Genomic DNA, 24,393 nt, shown 5'->3' with positions numbered 1-24,393 from the left:
CCGCGTTAGGGAACTGGAGCAGGAGCTGGATGAACTTCGGATCATGCGGGAGGCAGAGGGGATGATAGAGAGCAGTTATAGGGAAGTCCTGACACCTAAGTCACAGGAAAAAGGCAGCTGGGTGACCGTCAGGGGAGGGAAAGTGAATAGGCACACAGTGCAGGGATCCCCTGTGGCCGTTCCCCTCAATAATAAGTATACCGTTTTGTATACGGTTGTGGGGGGGGACCTACCAGGGGAAAGCCACAGCGGCCAGGTCTCTGTCACTGAGCCTGGCTCTGCGGCTCAGAAGGGAAGGGTGGAGAATAGGAGAGCGATAGTGATAGGAGATTCAATGGTTAGAGGAACAGACAGGAGATTCTGTGGTCACGAACGAGACTCCCGGATGGTATGTTGCCTCCTGGGTGCCAGGGTCAGGGATGTCTCAGATCGACTCTTTCGGATTCTTAAGGGGGAGGGGGAGCAGCCAGACGTCGTGGTACATATGACATAGCTAGGAAAAGGGATGAGGACCTGAAAATTGAATATAGGAGTTCGGTTGGAAGCTAAAAGGCAAGACGAGCAGAGTAGTAATCTCAGGATTGATACCGGTGCCACGTGCTAGTGAGGCGAGAAACAGAGAGCGAGTGCAGCTGAACACGTGGCTACAGAGCTGGTGTAGCAGGGAGGGCTTCAGTTATGTGGATCATTGGGATACCTTCTGGGGAAGGTGGGACCTGGACAAGAAGGACGGGTTGCATCTGAACTGGAGGGACACCAATATCCTGGGCGGGAGGTTTGCTAGAGCTCTTCGGGAGGGTTTAAACTAGTTTGGCAGAGGTATGGGAACCGGAGCTACTGATCAGTGGATGGGCTAGCTGTTGAACAGGCAGATACAGAGTGCAGAGAGTCTGTGAGGAAGGTTAGACAGTTGACAGGGCAAAGTTTCAGCCAGTATGATGGGTTGAAGTGTGTCTATTTTAATGCAAGAAGTGTCAGGAATAAGGGTGATGAACTTAGAGCATGGATCAGTACTTCGAGCGACGATGTTGTGGCCATTACGGACACTTGGAGATCACAGGGGCAGGAATGGATGTTGGATGTTCCCGGGTTTGGATGTTTCAAAAGGAATAGGGAGGGAGGTAAAAGAAGTGGGGGAGTTGCATTGTTAATCAGGGATAGTATCACAGCTGCAGAAAGGGAGGTCATCGAGGAGGGTTTGTCTACTGAGTCATTATGGGTGGAAGTCAGAAACAGGAAAGGAGCAGTCACTTTATTGGGAGTTTTCTATAGACCCCCCAATAGCAACAGAGACACGGAGGAACAGATTGGGAGGCAGATTTTGGAAAGGTGCAGAAGTAACAGGCTTGTTGTCATGGGTGACTTCAACTTCCCTAATATTGATTGGAACCTCCTTCGTGCAAATAGTTTGGATGGAGCAGTTTTTGTCAGGTGTGTCCAGGAAGGTTTCCTGACTCAATATGTAGATAAGCCGACTAGAGGGGAGGCTATGTTGGGGTTTGGTGCTTGGCAACGAACCAGGCCAGGTGGCAGATCTCTCGGTGGGAGAACATTTCGGTGATAGTGATCACAACTCCCGGACCTGGAGAGGGACAGGAGCGGACGGGATGGGAAAATATTTAATTGGGGGAGGGGGAATTACAATGCTATTAGGCAGGAACTGGGGTGCATAAATTGGGAACAGATGTTCTCAGGGAAATGCACGACAGAAATGTGGAGGTTGTTTAGGGAGCACTTGCTGCGACTGCTGGATAGGTTTGTCCCGATGAGGCAAGGAAGGGATGGTAGGGTGAAGGAACCTTGGATGACAAGAAATGTGGAACAGCTAGTCAAGAGGAAGAAGGAAGCTTACTTAAGGTTGAGGAAGCAAGGATCAGACAGGGCTCCAGAGGGTTACAAGGTAGCCAGGAAGGAACTGAAGAATGGACTTAGGAGAGCTAGAAGGGGACATGAAAAAATCTTGGCGGGTAGGATTAAGGAAAATCCCAATGCGTTCTACACTTATGTGAGGAACAAGAGGATGGCCAGACTGAGGGTAGGGCCGATCAGGGATAGTGGAGGGAACTTGTGCCTGGAGTCGGAGGAGGTAGGGGAGGTCCTAAATGAATACTTTGCTTCAGTATTCACTCGTGAGAGGGACCTGGACGTTTGTGAGGACAGCGTGGAACAGGCTGATATGCTCGAACAGGTTGATGTTAAGAGGGAGGATGTGCTGGAGATGTTGAAAGACATGAGGACAGATAAGTCCCTGGGGCCAGCCGGGATATACCCAAGGATATTACGTGAAGCGAGGGAAGAGATTGCCGCGCCTTTGCCGATGATCTTTGCGTCCTCACTGTCCACTGGAGTAGTACCACATGATTGGAGGGTGGCAAATGTTATTCCCTTGTTCAAGAAAGGGAATAGGGATAACCCTGGGAATTATAGATCAGTCAGTCTTATGTCGGTAGTGGGCAAATTATTGGAGAGGATTCTGAGAGACAGGATTTATGATTAGTTGGAAAAGCATAGTTTGATTAGAGACAGTCAGCATGGCTTTGTGAGGGGCAGGTCATGCCTCACAAGCCTTATTGAATTCTTTGAAGATGTGACAAAACACATCGATGAAGGAAGAGCAGTGGATGTGGTGTATATGGATTTTAGCAAGGTGTTTGATAAGGTTCCCCATGGTAGGCTCATTCAGAAAGTAAGGAGGCATGGGATGCAGGTGAAGTTGGCTGTCTGGATACAGAATTGGCTGGCCCATAGAAGACAGAGGGTGGTAGTAGATGGAAAGTATTCAGCCTGGAGCTCGGTGACCAGTGGTGTCCCGCAGGGATCTGTTCTGGGACCTCTGCGCTTTGTGATTTTTATAAATGACTTGGATGAGGAAGTGGAAGTCTGGGTTAGCAAGTTTGCCGATGACACGAAGGTTGCTGGAGTTGTGGATAGTGTGGAAGGCTGTTGTAGGTTGCAACGGGACATTGACAGGGTGCAGAGCTGGGCTGAGCAGTGGCAGATGGAGTTCAACCTGGAAAAGTGTGAAGTGATTCATTTTGGAAGGTCGAATTTGAATGCAGAATACAGGCTAAAAGACAGGATTCTTGGTAGTGTGGAGGAACAGAGGGATCTTGGGGCCCATGTCCATAGATCGCTCAAAGTTGCCACCCAAGTTTGATAGGGTTGTTAAGAAGGCGTATGTTGTGTTGGCTTTCATTAACAGGGGGATTGAGTTTAAGAGCCGCGAGGTTATGCTGCAGCTCTATGAAGCCCTGGTTGGACCACACTTGGAATATTGTGTTCAGTTCTGGTCGCCTCATTATAGGAAGGATGTGAAAGCTTTAGAGAGGGTGCAGAGGAGATTTATCAGGATGCTGTCTGGTCTGGAGGGCATGTCTTACGAAGAAAGGTTGAGGGTGCTAGGGCTTTTCCCATTGGAACGAAGAAGGATGAGAGGTGACTTGATAGAGGGGTACAAGATGATGATAGGCATAGATAGAGTGGATAGCCAGAGACTTTTTCCCAGGGTGGAAAGGGCTATCACCAGGGGGCATAATTTTAAGGTGATGGAGGAAGGTTTCGGGGAGATGTCAGAGGTAGGTTCTTTACACAGAGAGTGGTGGGTGCGTGGAATGCACTGCCAGCGGTGGTAGTAGAAGCAGATACATTAGGGACATTTAAGCGTCTCTTGGATAGGTACATGGATGATAGTAGAATGAAAGGTATGTAGGTAGTTTTGATCTTAGAGTAGGTTAAAGGTTCGGCACAACATCGTGGGCCGAAGGGCATGTACTGTGCTGTACTGTTCTATGTTCTATGTTCTCTAACACAGGTGTTGGGAGGCTCAGCCTGGCTACGCAATGTTACAAGGACGCTGAGTGACGCCATCGACAACGGGACAGAGAGAAAAACACACAGAAAACTAATAGACTGTGAGGAAATAAAAGTGAGGAACGGAGAGAGAGAGACAGACAACGAAACTGAGATGGAGAAACAAGGCATTTGTATGATTGTGTTCTCCCTGTTGTGTAACGGTATTTCCTGTTGTGTAAATATGTTTTCTGTTGTGTAAAGATGTCCCCTGTTGTTGTGCAAAGGTTTTCCCTGTTATTGTTTTATTTTCTGTTGCTGACCGTCTCCTCACTGTGACCATTTGTCCTGGTTTTATTGTGGCCAACATCACCATCTGGTGGTGGAGAGGAGGCTCTGCAGGAAGGGGGTTGACAAACTGGGAGAGACTCGGCTGGTCCGTGTTTGCAGCTTGTGTTCGTGTGAGCAAAAGTGAGTTGTTACTGATTGATGTGTTCACGAGAAGGAAAAAGCTGATCGCAATCGAGCGCATCTTGTTATTATTGGGAAACACTTGATGTTTTGAAAGTGAACTGTTTGTCTTCCGACCAAACATAAATAGCAGAGAATGGTTTCGATCCATCGACCCAGCACGCTTCCGCTGCGCCACTCTGCTAACTGCTGGTTTAAATTTTAGCTGCCTGTTCGTGAAATATGTTCATTTCCCCAATGTTTTTATAAAAATAGGATTGGAGTCGGGTTTCTCAAGAATCCCGGACTCAGCAACACACGTGCTGACGGACTCACCCTCACTGCCCAATGACACAAGGACACAGAGTAACAGCTCCGACAATGAGGCAGGCAGAGAAAGACACACAGAAAACCGGGTAGAGATCATTCGGACCCAGAAGGGAACAGACAGAGAAAGACACACAGAAAACCAGGAAGAGATTATCAGGACGCAGAAAGGAACAGACAGAGAAAGACACACAGAAAACCAGGAAGATATTATCAGGACTCAGAAAGGAACAGACAGAGAAAGGTACTGAGCAAACCAGCAAGAGACAGCGAAAGACTGATGACTTATGTAATTGTGTTCTCTGTTGTGTAAAGATGTTCCCTGTGTTCTTTTAAAGATATTTCCTGCTGTGTAATATGTTCTCTGTTGTGTAACTATATTCGCTGTTGTGTAAAGATGTTCTCTGTTATTGTGTAAAATGGTTCCCTGTTGGGTAAAGATCTTCTCAGTTGTGTAAATATGATCCATCTTGTGTAAAAGTGTTCCGGGTTGTTTAAATATGTTCCCTGCTCTGTAATGTAGAGCTGAGTCTGCACTAATGGAATTGCTACAGTATCTTCCAGTCTGATACTGTATGAGGGCTGGAATATGATCCAAAGCACAGTCTATACAAATTGAATTGCTATTGTATCTTTTAGTTTCACAATCCAGGGGAGTTTTAAACTGAAATCTCAGTTTGTATCTCAGGTTATGCTATCTTTCAGATTCTCTCAATCTGATGACGCACTTGAGATTTAGACTTAAGAAAGGATGGACTGGCATTGGAGGAGTTCAAAAGCGATTCACTCAGCTGATTCCTGGGATGAAGGGGTTGACTTATGAAGAACGGCTAAACAGGTTATTCATTCGTGTTTAGAAGAATGAGGGGTGATCTTTTTGAAACGTACAAGATTCTGAGGGTGCTTAACAGGGTGAAGAAGGGTCTCTGATCTGAAACATTAACTCTGCTTCTCTCTTCACAGATGCTGCCAGACCTGCTGAGTATTTCCAGCATTTCTTGTTTTTATTAACAGGGTCGATGTTGAGAAGATGTTTCCACTAGTGGGGGAATCTCAAACTAGGCGACATCGTCACAGAATAAGGGGACACTCATTTAAACTGAGATGCAAAGGAATTTCTTCTCTCAGAGGGTAGTGAATGTCTGGAATTCTCTACCCCAGTCAGTATTGGAGGCTAAATCACTGAAAGTATTTCAAGAGGATGTGAATAGATTTTTGAAATATTGGAGAGTTGAGGTCTATGAAGAGCTGGCATGAAAGAGGAGTTGAGGTCTGGGGCAGATCAGCCATGATCTTACTGAATGGCAGGGCAGGCTTGAGGGGCCGAATGGCCTACTCCTGCTCCTATTTCTTCTGTTCTTATGTTATGTTATATCTAATGTATATGTCAGGATGCACTATGGGAATTAATACTGAAACTTATAAACTCATAATGTGTGTAAATATTGGGCTGATATTTAACTTGAATCTCAGAGTACACTATTGTGGTTAATTCTGTAAGTTTGAAAAGGGAACTCTGTGCCATAATGAAAACAAGAAATGCTGGAAATACTCAGCAGGTCAGGCAGCATCTGTACAGAGAGAAGCAAAGTTAACGTTTCAGGTCAGTGACCTTTCAGATGCTGCCAGACCTATTGAAAGTCCATGTAGACCACATCAACAGCATTGCCCTCATCAACCCTCTCTGTTACCTCATCAAAAAACTCCAGCAGGACAGTTAAACATGATTTTCCCTTAAGAAATCCATGCTGGCTTTCTTGAATTAACCCACATTTGTCCATGGGACTATTAATTTTGTCCCGAATTATTCTTTCGAGAAGTTTTCCCACCTCCAAAATTGAACTGACTGGGGAGTGAAATGAGGTGAGTTGCTCTAACAGTCACAAAAACAAGAAATGCTGGATTCACTCAGCAGGTCTGGCAGCATCTGTGGAAAGAGAAGCAGAGTTAACGTTTCGGGTCAGTGACCCTTCCACAGATGCTGCCAGACCTGCTGAGTGAATCCAGCATTTCTTGTTTTTGTTTCAGATTTCCAGCATCCGCAGTATTTTGCTTTTATTTTAGTGCTCTAACAGAGAGCCAGCACGGGTTCGACAGGCTGAATGGCCTCCTTCTGTGCTGTCGCCATTCTATGATTGTATGATTCTAGCAACAACTGTTGGTGGAGAGGCAGTGATGCAGGGATGGGTTGACAGGAAGGGGAAAGTCTGGGCTGGTGTGTGTTCGGGTTTGTGAATAAAGGTGATTTGGAAGCTGTGTTCCAAATTGAAGTGTTTACTGGAAGGAAGATGTTGATGCAAATAAAGAGTAAAACGTGTTAAGACGAAGCGTGGTGTGATTGGGGATAGCAGTAAATATAGTGTTGGTGAATTATTTGTGTTAATAAACTTACACTGCGCCCTCTGCTGCAGGCTGCTGTTTATATCCAGCTGTGTATTAGTGCTGTGTGTTAGCGAGATAAATGTTTGTTTCAACGCTGTTTATAAAGCAATAGCATTGCACTCAAACAGTCCCAGACATAGCAACACACGTACAAAAGCAAAATACTGCGGATGCTGGAAATCTGAAACATAAACAGAAAATACTTGAAATAGTCAGCAGGTCTGGCGGCATCTGTGGAGAGAGAACAAAGTTAATGTGAGCTAAGGAAACAGATCTGAACTGTTAACTGTTTCTTTCTCCACAGATGCTGCCAGACCTACTGAGCATTTCCAGCATTTTCTGTTTTTATTACAGCAATACAGGTGTTGGGAGGCTCAGCCTGGCTACACAATGTTACAAGGACGCTGAGTAACTCCATCGACAACGGGACAGAGAGAAAAACACACAGAAAACCAATAGACTGTGAGGAAGCAAAAGTGAGGGACAGAGAGAGAGACAACGAGACTGAGACGGAGAAACAAGGCATTTGTATGATTGTGTTCTCCCTGTTGTCTAAAGGTATTTCCTGGTGTGTAAATATGTTTTCTGTTGTGTAAAGATGTCCCCTGTTGTTGTGTAAAGGTTTTCCCTGTTATTGTTTTATTTTCTGTGACTGACCGTCTCCTCACTGTGACCATTTGTCCTGGTTTTATTGTGGCCAACATCACCATCTGGTGGTGGAGAGGAGACTCTGCAGGAAGGGGTTGACAAAGTGGGAGAGACTCGGCTGGTCCGTGTATGCAGCTTGTGTTCGTGTGAGCAAATCTGATTTGTTACCGATTGATGTGTTCACTGGAAGGAAGAAGCTGATTGCAATAGAGTGCCTTTGGAAGCATCTTGTTATTATGGGGAAATACTTGATGTTTTGAAAGTGAACAGTTTGCATGATTACGAAGCGTAAATAGCAGAAAATGGTTTCGATTCATTGACCTCTGGGTTATGGGCCCAGCACACTGCCACTGCGCCACTCTGCTAACTGCTGTTTTAAATTTTGGCTGCCCGTGAGTGAAATATGTTCATTTCCCCAATGTTTTTATAAAAATAGGATTGTAGTCGGATTTCTCAAGAATCCCGGACTCAGCAACACACATGCTGAGGGACTCACCCTCACTGCGCAATGACACAAGGACACGGAGTAACAGCACCGACAATGAGGCAGGCAGAGAAAGACACACAGAAAAGCAGGAAGATATTATCAGGACTCAGAAAGGAACAGACAGAGAAAGGTACTGAGCAAACCAGCAAGAGACAGCGAAAGACTGATGAACACCACTTGGAGGGAGCACTGAGGGCGGCAAGGCTCCAGAATGTAGTCTGGCTGGGGGATTTCAATGTCTATCACCATGAGTGGCTCGGTAGCCCCACTACTGACCATGCTGGCCGAGTCCTAACGGACATAGCTGCTCGATTGGGTCTGCGGTAGGTGGTGAGGGAACGAACAAGAGGGAAAAACATACTTGAACTCATCCTCACCAATCTGCCTGCCGCAGATGCATCAGTCCATGACAGTATTGGTAGGAGTGACCACTGCACAGTCCTTGTGGAGATGAAGTCCCGTCTTCACATTGAGGATACCGTCTATCGTGTTGTGTGCCACTACCACTGTGCTAAATGGGATAGATTTTGAACAGAACCAGAAATGTATAACTGGGCATCCATGAGGTGCTGTGGACCATTAGCAGCAGCAGAATTGTAGTCAACCACATTCTATAACCTCATGACCCGGCATATTCCCCCACTCTAACATTACCAACAAGCTGGGGTATCAACCCTAATTCAATGAAGAGTGCAGGAGGGCATGCCAGGAGCAGCACCAGGCATACCTTGAAATGAGGCATCAGCCTGATGAAGCTACAGCCCAGGACTACTTTCATGCCAAACAGCAGAAGCAGCATGTAATAGACAGGGCTAAGTGATCCCACAACCAATGGATCAGATCTACACCCTGCCACATCCAATGATGAATGGTGGTGGACAATTAAACAACCAACAGGAGGAGGTGGCTCCACAAATATCCCCAACCTCAATGATGGGGGAGCCCAGCACATCAGTGCAAAAGATAAGGATGAAGAATTTGAAACAATCTGCAGCCAGAAGTGCTGGGTTGATGATCCATCTCGGCCTCCTTCTGAAGTCCCCAGCATCACAGATGCCAGTCTTCAGCCAATTCGATTCACTCAATGTGATATCAAGAAACGACTGAAGGCACTGGATACAGCAAAGGCGACGTGCCCTGACAATATTCCAGCAATAGTACTGAAGACCTGTGCTCCAGAACGTGCTGCGCCCCTAGCCAAGCTGTTCCAGTACAGGTACAATACTGGCATCTACCCGGCAATGTGGAAAATTGCCCAGGTATGTCCTGTACCCAAATAGCAGGACAATTCCAACCCAGCCAATTGCTGCCAAATCAGTCTACTCTCAATCATCAGTATCGTGATGGAAGATGTCATCGACGGGGCACTTGCTTTGCAATAACCTGTTCAGTGACGCTCAGTTGGGTTCCGCCAGGGCCATTCAGCTCCTGACCTCAGCCTTGGTTCAAACAAGGACAAAAGAGCTGAACTCAAGAGGTGAGGTGAGAGTGTCTGCCCTTGACATCAAGGTAGCATTTGACTGAGTATGGCATCAAGGAGCCAGAGCAAAACTGGAGTCAATGGGAATCAAGAGGAAAACTCTGCACTGGTTGGAATCGTACCTAGCACAAAGGTAAATGGTTGTGATTGTTGGAGGTCAATCATCTCAGCTCCAGGACATTACTGCTGGAGTTCCTCAGGGTAGTATCTTCGGCCCAACCTTCTTCACTACTTCATCAGTGACCTTGCTTCAATCATAAGGTCAGAAGTGGGGATGTTCACTGATGATTGCAAAATTTAGCACCATTCGCGACTCCTCAGATAGTGAAGCAGTCCATGTAGAAATGCAGCAAGACCTGGACAATATCCAGGCTTGGGCTGATAAGTGGCAAGTAACATTCGCGCCACACAAGTGCCAGGCAATGACCATCTCGAACAAGAGAGAATCTAACGATCTCCCATTGACATTCAACGGCATTACGATCGCTGAATCCCCCACTATCAACTTCCTGGGGGTTCCCATTGACCAGAAACTGAACTGGAGTAGCCTTATAAATAGTGTGACTACATGAGCTGGTCAGAGGGTAGGAATCATGCGGTGAGTAACTCACCTCCTGACTCCCCAAGCCTGTCCACCATTTACAAGGCACAAGTCTGGAGTGTGATGGAATACTATCCACTTGCCCGGATGGGTGCAGCTCCAACAACATTCAAGAAGCTCGACACCATCCAGGACAAAGCAACACGCTTGATTGGCACCCCGTCCACAACATTCACTCCCTTCACCACTGACGTACAGTGGCAGCAGTGTGTACCATCTACAAGATGCACTGCAACAATGCACCAAGGCTAGTCAGGCAGCACTTACCAAACCTGCATCCTCTACTGCCTAGAAGGACAAGGGCAGCAGATGCATGGGAATACCACCACCTGAAAGTTCTCCTCCAAGCTACACATCATCCTGACTTGGAACTATATCGCCATTCCTTCCTTCACTGTCGCTGGGTAAAAATCCTGGAACTCCCTTCCTAATAGCACTGTGGGTGTACCTACCCCACATGGACTGCAGTGGTTCAAGAAGGAAGCTCATCACCACCTTCTCATGGGCAATTAGGGATGGACAATAAATGCTGGCCTGGCTGGCGACGTCCACATCCCATGAAACAAATAATTAAATACAATAACAGCTCATCTCAATTCCTAGTATTTCTAAATCCCACCAGTCCAACATAAGCTGAACAATTATTGCATGTTGTGATTGACGGTCTGGTCTGTAAACTGCACTGTATCACAGATTGCTGACATTTGCTAACTGGAAGTGAGAACTGCAAAATCGGGACAGTGGTTCACATAGTCTGTCAGTGTGAAAGAATCAGGCAATGTGAGGTAATAGAATTTGTCTGTAAATGTTACACTCATATTGCTTTATATTTTTATATTGAAAATAAAAGTAATCATTTCGTGAAAATAGTGACATGTTGTCCAAACTTTGGTAGCCAGTTGTTTTCGTCTTGCACTCAGCAGGGCAATCCGCAAGAATACCAATTTAAGGGAAAACAACACATTTCTTCTGCATGAGAAGAGAGTGCTGATTGGTTGGCAAGTGAACTCTGATTGGTCGAGGCATTGCCATTCAGAATGCATCAGTTTATGGTAACTGACAGATAAGTGCCCAGCTTTGTCTGAAATTTAAACCAGGCAGCTTGACTCTGATTGGTCACGGCATTGCCCTGTGGAATGAGCCAGTGAATGGCTGTCACTTATTTTGTTTAGCTGAAACTGGCACAACATGTGTGCATGTTCTTTCTGTCTGCAAAGAACAGGGCACTGTGTATTAATATATGTAGCTTACAGTACACACCAGTGCACCACACTGCGAGCCCTACTGACAGTCTTAAATCGGTTGTCAGTGTAATTCTTAGCACACTGAGAATTATTTAGCAAATGTTGTCCTATTGTGGAATCACATCTCATGTTGGATACTGTGTTTTGAGTTTTCCAAGCACGGGTTGGTTGAGTTGGGCCCATTGCGAACAGCGGAAGGGACATGTTATTTGATACAATCCGCCAGTTTTGGGATGTACGGTCTAGAAACCTAGCATCACACTGGTATTGAAATTCATATATCACGTTACTTATTTGTGTGATAGGCAGGATGTCTCTTTTGCTTGACAGCAGCATCCTGTTAGTGGCGAACACCACACTTGTTGCTCCTGCATAGTAACAGCAGGAAACAGCTCGCTTCACCTGTTACTCAAATACTGGGGATATATTAGCCTTCCAGGGTAATTTGAGGGAGACTGGGCACTTTTCAGGGCTCAAAATGACGTCCTTCAGCCCGTTTATAAGTCTGTGTGATATGCAGTGAGAAATGATCTGATCAGTGTAGCCATTGTAATGCAGGATGTCTTTGATTCGCCCTATTTCAGCATCAAGCTTGCATGGTGAGCAAATGGCTCAGCCCTATTTATGAGGTTGTCGATAAGACCAATTTTATAGCGCGTGGAACTGTAATAATCCCAACGCGTGTATTGACCAGTGAAGGTATGTTTGCGGTAGACCGTGGTAGAAAACCCCTTAGCAGATTTCTCAACTAGTACATCAAGGAAAGGGAGCTCATTTGACTGCTCCATTCCAAAGGTGAATTTGAGTGTAGGATGGAGCCCATGAAGACGTGCAAGGAAATTATTTCATGCAGCTGCGGATTCAAATTTAGCAAACGTATCATCTACATATTGGAAATATGCAAGCGGTCGGAGGTTAGGTGTCATTCCCTTAAAAACAGTTTTGTCATGGAATCCAACAAAGATGGTTGTGAGAGCTGGGCCTAGAGGGGATCCCATGGCAACACCAGCAATGCATGGTGTCAATAAAACTGAACTCAACTGTGCAAGTTGCCGAGTTCATAAGTTCAATGAATACAGATTCACACAATGGTGACGGGTATAGATCACCATGATATAGCACTGCAGTGCAAATATCTATGGCTTCCTGAAGTGGTACATTGGTGAATAGGCTAGCAATGTCAAATGACACATGGACACGGCATTGCTATCGATATGCAAGTCCTGTATGGTCTTCGCAAATGTGAAGGAATCCTTCACTGTGCATGTGGAGAACTTGCTCAAAAACTGGTTGTAACAATTTGCCCAACCATTTGGAAAATTCATTTCAGGATACTATTTACATTACTTCAAATAAAGGAAACACACCGACACAAAGAATTGAGCACAACGCTGAAAGTTTCACAGCAAGTAGTCAAATGGGAAAAGGATGAAATACAGAAAGAAAAAGCCTAAAATACTGAAAACACTCAGCCAGTCCGGAAACAACTGTGGAGAAGAGAAGCTCGGGTTAGTGGTCCAGTTCTGCGACCCTTCTATCGACCTGAAACATTGCTCCTACCTTCCTCTCTCCACTGATACTGCTGGAACTGCTGAGTGTTTCCAGAATCTTCTGTTATTATTCAGATTTCCAGTGTGTGCAGTATTTCTCTTTTTGAAAATAAAATATTCCGTGAGAGGAATGGAACGTTACATAAAAAATAGGAGTGGGCCATTCGGCCCATCGAAATAGCTCTGCCATTCAATAAGATCACAGCTGATTTCCTACATCAACTCCATCTTACCACACCAGCACAGATCCCTTGATTCCCTTAGTATCCAAAAACCTATCGATCTCTCTCTTGGATATCCCCAACGAGCATCCACATCTCCAGAGTCACAGAGAGATACAGCACTGAAAAAGGCCCTTCGGCCCACCGAGTCTGTGCCGACCAACAACCACCCATTTATACTAATCCTACACTAATCCCATATTCCTACCACATCCCCACCGACCCTATATTTCCCTCCCACCTACCTAAACCAGGGACAATTTATAATGGCCAATTTACCTACCAACAAGTCTTTCGGCTTGTGGGAAGAAACCGGAGCACCTAGAGAAAACCCACACAGACACAGGGAGAACTTGCAAACTCCACCTAGGCAGTACCCAGAATTGAACCCGGGTTGCTGGAGCTGTGAGGCTGCGGTGCTAACCACTGTGCCACTGTGCCGCCCATAATGTGTGATCTCACCAAGGCTCTGTCTAATTGCAGTCAAACTTCTTTATTCTTATAAAACCTCTTCAAAATGTTGAACACAACTATTAACTGCCATTCTGCTCTAAGAAGAAGGACCCCAGATTCACACACCCCAGACCCCTATTCTTTCCACATTAGCTGAATTCCTGCATTTCTGATACCATTCCAGTAAATCTCCTCTGCACCCTCTCTAAGGCCTTGACATTCCTGCTAAAGTGTGGAGCATGGAATTAGACACAACACTCTAACTGAGGCCTATAACCAGTGAGATTTCTAAAGGTCCAGCATAAATTCCTTGTCTGTGTCCCGTACTCCCATTTCTGATTTCTGACTCAATGTCGGCTCTGAGCTGTTGAAACTGCCTGAATAAATATTTCCACCCAACAAAGCGCTCGGAATGTGAGAAGGGACAAAGTGAGTGACCAAGTACATCAACTCCAAGTAAAACTCCACCATGTAGTGAAAACACTCGAAACACAACGGCTCTTTTAAGAGCCACCCACAATCGCTCTGAAAAAACTGCACCAACATCTCTCTAGAATTGGTTTATTTCATTGGTTTTAATGCTCAGTAACTCTCTGGAACTTTCTCACTGTCTTTGTGTTTTCTGTTTCAATCTGGTATGGAGATTCTGGGAAGATGAGTTTCACTGCCTGGGAGGATCTTTGTGGTTTTCCTGCAGAAACACAAAACAAAGTCTCTTTTCAGAGTCACCCACCGCCTCATAGGGACAGCAGTGACATGGGAACGGGAGCTGGGGTGTGTTTTATGCCGGAAATATCAGTTAATGATTTATGTTGTGCTCTCGTTATATTCCAATCTCTGAATTGAGCCTTTCCACCACACCAGGGTTATGGGGAGAGTTTTCATCGTTTCTTTTCTAAACGTACAGACGATGTTATAAAGTTGCTGATTTACCCAGATGGCGGATTCTCCCCTCACAGTGAAAAGTAACAGCACACCTTCACATTGTTTTATAATTGAATAATTAGTCAAATGGAATTATTTGTGATGTTATTTCCCCCGAGACGGTGTTTCCTGCAGTGAAACTGAGCAGTTTCAGCTCAGTCATTCAGGGACCTGGAATTCCTGCAGTTTGAACCCGCTGTCACCCCAGCCCACTTCTGATTGGTCACCCTCTTCTCACAAAGTCAGTGACAGCACATGAGGAGGCCATTCGCCCCATTGAGTCCATGTCGGGTTTCCAATCTGTTCAGTCCCCGACTCAATCCCCAAATCCCTGCATAATCCCTTTGGGTCAAAATGACCGTGGCAGGACTCGAACCTGCAATCTTCTGATAACATCATAGAATATACCGAAGACGCCTTATCCATTAGGCCACACAGCCATTAACTTGCATGACTGATTCAATCAGAGAATCTCGAAGCACAAAATACAAAAAATCATTGGTTGAACCTGTCAACCTGGCAGAATATTTGAATTTGTGAAAGCCGCCAATTTCACTGTGGAAAAGAAGTGATCGACTGGAAAAGTACATAAAAATCTATTTTCCCGTAGCGGTTTAAATAAACTTTTAAAACACAATTTTGCTTTTACCGACTCAAATTGCTGGTGCTATTTTATGAACAGCTTTATTTTGCCAATTTTTGTCAACTTCTCATCCGTAACTGACAGTAAAAGACTCTGTTCAGCAATCTTTCACGCGACAAATAACTCAAACTCGGTGTGGAAGTAATAAATTACAGACTATTGGTAATTCCCCTTCACACAGGCTTCAGGGGGACAGTGAGAAGCCACTGAAATAGTTGCTTCATCCTTTTAAAAGGTTCCCATTCTGTCCTGTTACTGACATGTTGGAATCAGATTTGCATTTAACAAGATATTTCTGTGAAAACAAAATCCTCAACAGACCAGCTGGGAATCTGGGAATCACTGTAGTAAAACAAAAGGCTTTTGATTGAGAAGACGGGACCGTCTCACCAGCAGCCGGGTTACATTCCCCTCACATCCTTATGCAGTGAGCAGCTCTTTCCCTCGAGAAATAGACAGCAGCAGTTGGAAGTTCAGTAAAAGGATCGGTTCATTGAGACAAGTTTCTGACTGACAGGTGGTGCTGAATATTAATACAAGAAGGTCCTGGAATGGGAAACAAGTGTCCAGAGTAGGGTCTGAAATCAGGACAGGGAAATGGCCAGCACTGACACAGATCATTTCATTATTACATTGATATCTGACTGTCTATAAGGAGAAGCGAGTTAAACACATGATGGTGAAAGGAATGGAAGATGATGCTGGTTGTTCTAGATGAAGAGGGATAGACAGAGGTGTGGGTACAGCAGACTTCAGACAGTAATCAGCCCTTTCAGATACTGTGGGTGGATCTGAAAAGAGCCTTTGGGATAGGGAAAAAAGCTCTTTGTTTAAAAACCCTCAAATAGCTACCTTGTAATTGGTCAGGTTACTAATGTTTTAGTTAGTGTAATTTATGAATAATTACTAATTAGAAAGTGCTGTTTGGACAGAGTGTAAAGCTGTGAGTTGATGTGTGAGGGACTTCACTGACTGGGGGAAGGAGGTGCTCTTTGGTCTCTTCTGCCTTTTCAGCCTCCATGGTATAGGGGAAGAAGCTGATCGGTGAGTAACTGGTAAATTATTCTACTTATTACACTTATTACACGAGCAATAATGAGTTTGTCAAGCTCAGTAATGGCAGGGCAGCTCGAAAAGTAAAAGTTCTAAATTGGGGGAAGGCAAATTTTACAAAACTGAGAGGTGATTTGGTGGATGTGGACTGGATACAACTACTTGAAGGAAACCCAAAGATGTTTTATCAGTCCATTAAGAGCAAGAGGATAACTAAGGAAAGGGTATGGCCTATCAGAGATGTACAAGGGAACTTCTGTGTGGATCCAGAAGATGTGGGCGGGGTTCTTAATGAGTTTTTTGTCTCTGCCTTCACAAAGGAGAGGGATGATGCAGACATTGTAGTAAAAGAAGAGGAGTGTGAAATATTAGATACGATAAGCATAATGAGAGTGGAAGTACTAGAGAGTCTGACATCCTTCAAAATGAATAAATCACCAGGGCCGGATGGTTTGCATCTGAGGTTGTTAAAGGAAGCCAGGGAGTAAATAGTGGATGCGCCGAGGATCATCTTCAAATCCTCACTGGATATGGGGAAGGTGCCGGAGGATTGGAGCTCTGCGAACGTTGTACTATTATTTTAAAAGGATGTGGTAAGTCTGACCTCAGTGGTGGGTAAATTATTCGAATCAATTCTGTGGGACAGGATAAACTACCACTTAGAAAGGCACGGATTAATCAGGGATAGTCAGCATGGATTTGTTAAGGGAAGGTCATGTCTCACTAACTTTATTGAGTTTTTTGAGGAAGTAACAAGGAACATTGATGAGGATAGTGCGGTGGATGTGGTTTACATGGATTTTAGTAAGGCATTTGATAAGGTCCCACATGGCAGTCTGGTCAATTAAATGAAAGCCCATGGGATACAGGGGAATGTGGCAGGTTGGATCCAAAATTGACTCAGTGACAGCAAACAAAGGATAGTAGTCAACGGATGTTTTTGCAAATGGAAAGCGGTTTTTAGTGGCGTTCCACAGGGCTCAGTGTTGGGTCCCTTGCTGTTTGTGGTGTATATTCCCACACGGGCGGCACAGTGGCGCAGCGGTTAGCACCGCAGCCTCACAGCTCCAGCGACCCGGGTTCAATTCTGGGTACTGCCTGTGTGGAGTATGCAAGTTCTCCCTGTGTCTGCGTGTGTTTCCTCCGGGTGCTCCAGTTTCCTCCCACATGCCAAAGACTTGCTGGTTGATAGGTTAATTGGCCATTATAAATTGTCCCTAGTATCGGTAGGTGGGAGGGAAATATTGGGACAGGTGGGGATGTGGTAGGAATATGGAATTAGTATAGGATTAGGATAACATGGATGGTTGATGGTCGGCACAGACTCGGTGGGGAGAAGGGCCTCTTTCAGTGCTGTATCTCTTCAAAAAAAAATTAATTATTTGGAATTAAATGTGGGAGCTATGATTGGGAAATTTGCTGATGACACAAAAATTGGCCGTGTAATTGATAGTGAGGAGGATAGCTGTAGACTTCAGAATGATTTGAATGGATTAGTTGAGTGGGCGGAAAAGTGGCAAATGGAATTCAATCTGGAGAAGTGTGAGGTAATGCATTTGGGGAGGGCAAACAAAGCAAGGGAATCCACAATAAACGGGAAGATATTGAGATGGGTAGAAGAAGTGAGAGACTTTGGAGTGCATGTCCACAGGTCCCTGAAAGTGACAGGATAGGTAGATAGAGTGGTGAAGAAGGCATATGGAATGCTTTCCTTTCTTGGTCGACAAAAGCAGGGATGTAATGCGAGAACTGTTTGAAACGGTGGTTTGGCCACAGCTGGAGTATTGCGTACAGTTCTGGTCATCACATTACAGAAAGGACATAATTGCTGTGTAGAGAGTACAGAGGAGATTTACAAGAATGATACTGTGGGTGGCTCTGAAAAGAATCTTTGGGTATTTGATAAAATCCTGGCAGATTGCCTTGGTTTTGGTGCCAGGAGCGCTGGTTTTCTTGGGCAGCAGCATGGCCTAGATATTAGGCAGCACCCAGCCCTGAGTGATGGTCACCCCTCCCAGCAGCTTGGTGAGCTCCTCGTCATTCTGGACAGCCAGCTGTAGGTGTCTGAGGATGTTGCGGGTCTTCCTGTTGTCCTGGGCCGCGTTACTGGCCAACTCGAGGATTTCAGCGGTCAGATACTCGAGCACAGCAGCCAGATAGACCGGGGCTCCGACACCCACATGCTCAGCATAGTTGCCCTTTCTCAGGAGCCTGTGAACACGGCCCACCGGGAACTGCAGTCCAGCCCAGGAGGAGCGAGACTTGGCCTTGGACCGAGCTTTCCCGCCGGTCTTTCCTCTTCCAGACTTTTCTTTTCCAAAAATATACTTGAGGACATTCCGTGCAGACCACTGCCTGATGGATTGGTGGTCAAAGGTGTTTTTCCACACAAACATTTCCACGAACGCACAGTCCAACTGGATGGAGCGTTCCGTGGCAATGTGACCAGATCCATCCTTCGCAACACCGGGGTCAGATAGAACCTCAGCACATAGTGACAGTTGGTGTTTGCATACTGGGGCTCTCCGCACAGCTTGATGCAGCCACATACTAAGGCGGCCATCAGGTTGAGGGCGATGTTGAGTACATTTTTTCGCCTTTATCCAGAGGTTTGAACATCGTGTCCCTCTGGACCCTATCCATTTTGCGTCTTCAGATAAAGCGGGAATTGGCTCGGGTGATCGCCACAGCGCAGGAGTGGGGTATGGGCCAGACCTGTGCCACTTACAGCAACAACGTGAGCACCTTGCACCTGATGACCAGGTTCTTACCCATAATAGAGAGAGATCGCTGCTCCCACTTGCTCAGTTTATGTTGTTACCTGGCTACTCGCTCCTCCCAGGTTTTGCTGCGCGTCCCGGCCCTTACAAACCATATCCCCAGCACCTTCAGGTAGTCTGACCTGACGGTGAAGGGGACAAAGGATCGGTCAGCCCAGTTTCCAAGGAACATGGCCTCGCTCTTGCCATGGTTAACAGTGGCTCCCGAATCCAGTTCGAACTGGTCGCAGATGCTCATCAGTCTGTGAATGGACAGCGGATCCGATCAGACTACAGCAACATCATCCATGTACAGGGAGGCTTTGACCTGAGTGACTCCGCTGCCTGGGATTGTCACCCCTCTTATGCCCGCATCCTTCCAAATAGACTCAGCAAAGGGTTCGATACAGCAAACACACAAGGCAGGGGAAAGAGGACAGCCCTGTCTGACTCCAGATTTGACTGGAAACTTTCTGATTCCCACCCAATTTTTTGGACTGTACTACTGATGTTTGTGTAGAGCAGTTTGATCCAATTTTAGATTCCCTCCTCAAACCCCATTTTGGAGAGCATATCCATCATGTATGTGTGCGATATCCTGTCAAAAGCCTTCTCCTGGTCCAGGCTGATGAGGCAGGTGTCCACCCTCCTGACCCGTACATAGGCGATCGTATCCCTAAGTAGCACGACACTATCAGAGATCTTCCTGCTGGGTACAGTACAGGTCTGGTCAGGGTGAATCACCAACTCCAGAGCAGAGTTGACTCGACTGGCGATGACTTTGGACAGAACCTTGTAGTCTACATTAAGCAGTGAGATGGGCCGCCAATTTCCGATTTCTGCCCTCTCCCCCTTCTGCTGGTAGATGAGGGTGATGATGCCTTTCCTCATGGATTCTGACATGCTGCCGGCCAGGAGCATACTCTCGTACACTTCCAGCAGGTCTGGGCTGACCCAGTACCACAGGGCCGAATACAACTCAACTGGTAAGCCGTCGCTTCCGGGAGTTTTCTTCGTCTCAAAAGACTTGATGGCCTTTGTCATCTTGTCCAGAGTTAGCGGTTTGTCCTGATTCTCCTGCATGCTGTCATCTCAGACCTCTGTGATAGATGACAGGAAGGACTGGGAGGACGTGCAGTCCATAGACTTCACGTCTTACAGCCCAGCATTCAAGGATTTGCTAATCCTTAGTATGTCGGAGTGTGAAGTTGTGACTGAGCCATCCTCTTCCTTCAGGCTGCTGATCACGGAGCTCTCTCTGTGTACCTTTTGGAAGAAGAAACGCGAGCACGTCTCATCCTGCTCAATGGAGTGGACTCTGGACCGGAAGATGATTTTGGAGGCCTCCGTGGCAAAGAGCGAGGCCTGCTGGCTCTACACCTCTTGGAGATCCTCCTTGACCTCGACGCCCATCGACTGCAGCCGGAGCAGATTCTGCATACTTTTCGGGAGTTGGGACATTTCCCTTTGTCTCTCTCTCGCCCTCTGAACACCTTTGGAGATAAAGAACCTCTTGATATTCACCTTGATCACTTCCCACCAGTGCACCGGATACTCAAGGAGGGTCTCACTGTTCTCCAACTTTTTCAATCTCTTTTGAGTTGCTCAATGTTCTCTGAGGTTAGTAGTGTAGCATTGAGCTTCCATGTCCCCCTGCCAACCCGCTGGTCATCCTGTAAGTGACAGTCAGCCAGTAAGAGGCAGTGGCTGGAGAAGAACACCGGCTTGACGTCGGTGGATCTGACCGTGAAAGCAGGGGACACATACAGGAAGTCAATCCTGGAACGGGCAGACCCGTCCGATCTTGACCAGGTGTATCTACGCTGCTCTCTGTCTGCAGGTTTGCTGAAGACATTGTGCAGTTTGGCATTTTTTAAGAATCTGGGCGTAGCGTCCAGTTTTCTGTCGTCACTGCCAGATTGTCCAGCTGTATCAATGATGCAGTTGAAGTCACCTCCAAGAATGATCGTCCTGGATGTCACCAGCAGCAGTGTGAGTTGCTGGAGGATGGTCAGCCGCTCACTGTATTGGACCGGGTCATATACGTTGCTTAAATGGAGCGGAGCATTGTTGTACATTACATCTGCTACGAGAAGGCGACCGCCCACCAGCATCTTAACTTCAGATATGGTTAAATTGCCTCCCCGCAGCAGAATCCCCAGGCCGGAGGAACAGGAATCATTTCCCCTGGACCAGATCGATGTCCCATGGGATCACCATCGTGACCATTGCCTGTAAGTGCTGCGGTGCAGGATTCCACACTCCTGACGAAACAGTACACCGGCTTTGACCTTTGCGAAGTCATCCAAGGTTGAAACACATCACGTGGTGGATTTAACACAATGCATGTTAATCGAAGCAATCTTTGTATCCACTATAAAGTTGGGTGTTGCTTACCACACCAGGTGTCCTTGCTAGTCCCAGTCCTTGAGTATGTTCCTGCATACCCATAGTGTACGCAAGCTGTTTCACATTCGTTGAGCCCAGAAACCCCTCATGGTTATTCATGAGGGTTTTGTTCCACTGGGGTGACATCGGCGGGTGGGGGGCGGGTCTTGTAGGCAGCAACGCTTGGGTTGTCCTCTGCTGTTGGTGTCTTTCCCCTCGGTCCCTCCTCAAAGACATCACTGTTCCTGACTTCCGGAGCTGGAGCTGGAGTGCGCAGGACACTTCGCTGCTCTCGGTCTCCCGGAGCTGGGGTGCACTGAGCATCTCCTTGGGTTCTATGCTTTTGGTTTGGGGTGCGCTGGGCGTGTCACAGCTTCCAGTGCCTCAGAGCTGGGGGGCTTTATCTTCCAGCTCCTTTGAGTTCTGCTGCTTCTTTTGGAGGTGCCATCGTTCTGGCCCTTCCTCGTCCAGTGAGGAGGAGCTGCTGTAGTCTGTCTCAGACGGTAGCCTCCTCTTGCCACTGGTTTGGGTGGTGACCTGTTCTTTTTTTGGAGGTTTTTTCTTTGTGGTCTTCCTTTGTACCACCTGCCACTGACCTGTTTGTCCATCTGCTGCCTCCTCCTCCATTAATTCTGTCTGTGGAGGAGGAGTTTCCAGGCACGGAGTAGGTGTTGGGTCTCTGGTTGCAGCTGCCTCCCCTTTCTTCTCTTTCTCAGATAGACTTTCATCGCTGTGGGGAGGATTGCTTGTTTCCCTCCCAGCACCAGACATGTTCACCGTTCCTTAACCCGGTCTTTCCTTGGTCCTTGCTGCCTGAGCATAACTGAGGCAGCGTTTGGGGCAGGTTTTGTAGAGGTGGCCTGCCCCACCTCACAGGTTGCAGTACTTACAATGTTTACAGTCCTTGGTGTGATGGCCTTCCTTCTTGCAGTTCTTGCAGACGACTGTGCTGCAGTTAGCTGCCACGTGACCAGATTTGCCGCAGGTACGACAAACTCTGGGCTGCTCCGCGTAGACCATGAAGCCTCGACTTCCCCCGAAAGTGAAGCTGGAGGGAGGATGGATGATGGCTCCGTTGGCATTGACCTTCAAGGTCACCTTGACCTGCCGCTAGCTGGTCCAAATCCAAATGGGTCCTTGACATCAGTGCTGCCGCCGGCCACCTCGACGTACCTGGTGAGGAAGGTGAGTACATCCATGACATGAACATGGGGGTTGTAGAGGTGGCTTCTCACCACCCGGTCACGTTGCGATGGCAGTGTGAAGAGCGGCTCCATTGTGAGGATCGACAGCGGCGCCTGGTTTCCCTTCTCCTTGAACACCTTCAGGAACTTGATGCATCCGCCACGTCACGTCAAAATATCCACAGCTGGGGAAGTCCTGCAGGCAGAAGATGCTTACAGCTTGGAATCCACAGCAATCAATAAGGATTTTCTTAATGAAGAAGGTACGATCAACCGGTGCATCTCCATCATTATCCTTCACTGCCACCCGAACGATGTTACACACTCCCTGGCCTGAAGTTACAGAATTGGTTACAGCCATTTTACTCAAAAACTTACCTGAGACAGGATCATGGTCTCTCCCCTGCTCCTCTTCCAGACATTTCCACAATCTCACAAATACTTTCACAAAGAGTGAGGAATTCCTCCCGCACTTCCCTGCTTTACCTTCTGGAGGAATGCAGTCCGGCTACTTCTGATTGGTTACTGTCTGCTGAGTCTCATTGCCTGGTTCATGTCACCAATCAGGTAGCTGCTATTTTGCCGATCATCAAAGGGCAATGAGAAAATGGGGCGGAGATTGGCAGCGGCAAATTGTCAGAGCTGAAACCCATTCACAAATTTGAAAAGCCCGCAAAAATATTTGTAAAACAAGGAACAGCTGAAATATAATAAATAATATCGTCTAAAGAGTAAAATGTATTTCACCATCTCCTTATATTGTGTTTCTCCTCATTGTCCGTCACAGATACCAGACTTACTTTCCTGCCGGGAGCGGAGCAGAGAGGAGTGGACCTGTGGGGAGAACGCCGAGAGCAGAACCAATAAATTGAGCCCAAGGATCGCGGCCCAGTCACTCACCTTCCGGGAGAGGTCTGGACCTGTGGGGAGAACACCGACAGTGGAGCCGATACATTGAGCCTGAGGATCGTGGCCCAGTCACTCACCTTCCGAGAGAGGAGCGGACCTGTGGGGAGAACACCGAGAGTGGAGCCGATAAATTGAGCCTGAGGATTGCGGCCCAGTCACTCACCTTCCGGGTGAGAAGCGGAGAGCAGTCCAGGCACGCCGGAGTTTGAAAACAAAGTGAGCAGTGATGTCACAGGAAGGCTGCAAGGTGATTGGTTGGTGAGTATCTGCTGTTTGGGAGTTACTCTAAATAGCTGGGTAAGTAACTAAAAGTAAAGGGAAAGGTCTACAGTTTTTTCAATAAAGGAGGTCGTGTTATTTGGGGGAGAATCAAGGTCCCTAGTGTAAATAATTTAATTTTTGGGTAAGTTAAGGGGATAAATTAAGGGTAAGTCATGGCAGGGCAGCTCAGCAATGTGGAGTGATCCTCCTGTGCAATGTGGGAAGTCAGGGACACTTCCAGTGTCCAAGGCGAACACGTGTGCAGGAAGTGTCTCCAGCTGCAGCTACTCGAAATCCACGTTTCGGATCTGGAGCGGTGGCTGGAGATACAGTGGAGCATCCGCGAGGCTGAGATCATTGTGGATAGCACATATAGGGAGGTGGTCACACCGCAGGTAAAGACTGCTCAGGCAGAAAGTGAATGGGTGACCACCATGCAGAATAGAAGAACTAGACAGGTAGTGAAGGAGTCCCCTGGATCCATCTCGCTTTCTAACAGATTTTCTACTTTGAATACTGTTGGGGGAAATAGCTTCTCAGGGGAATGCAGCAAGAGCCAAGTCTGTGGCACCACAGGTGGATCAGCTGCACAAGAGGGGAGGAAAAGGAGTAGAAGAGCTATAGTGATAGGGGATTCTAT

This window comes from Heterodontus francisci, unplaced genomic scaffold (genome assembly GCF_036365525.1).
Source record: "Heterodontus francisci isolate sHetFra1 unplaced genomic scaffold, sHetFra1.hap1 HAP1_SCAFFOLD_43, whole genome shotgun sequence".
Lineage (NCBI taxonomy): Eukaryota > Metazoa > Chordata > Chondrichthyes > Heterodontiformes > Heterodontidae > Heterodontus > Heterodontus francisci.
Note: the sequence above shows the minus strand (reverse complement) of the source record.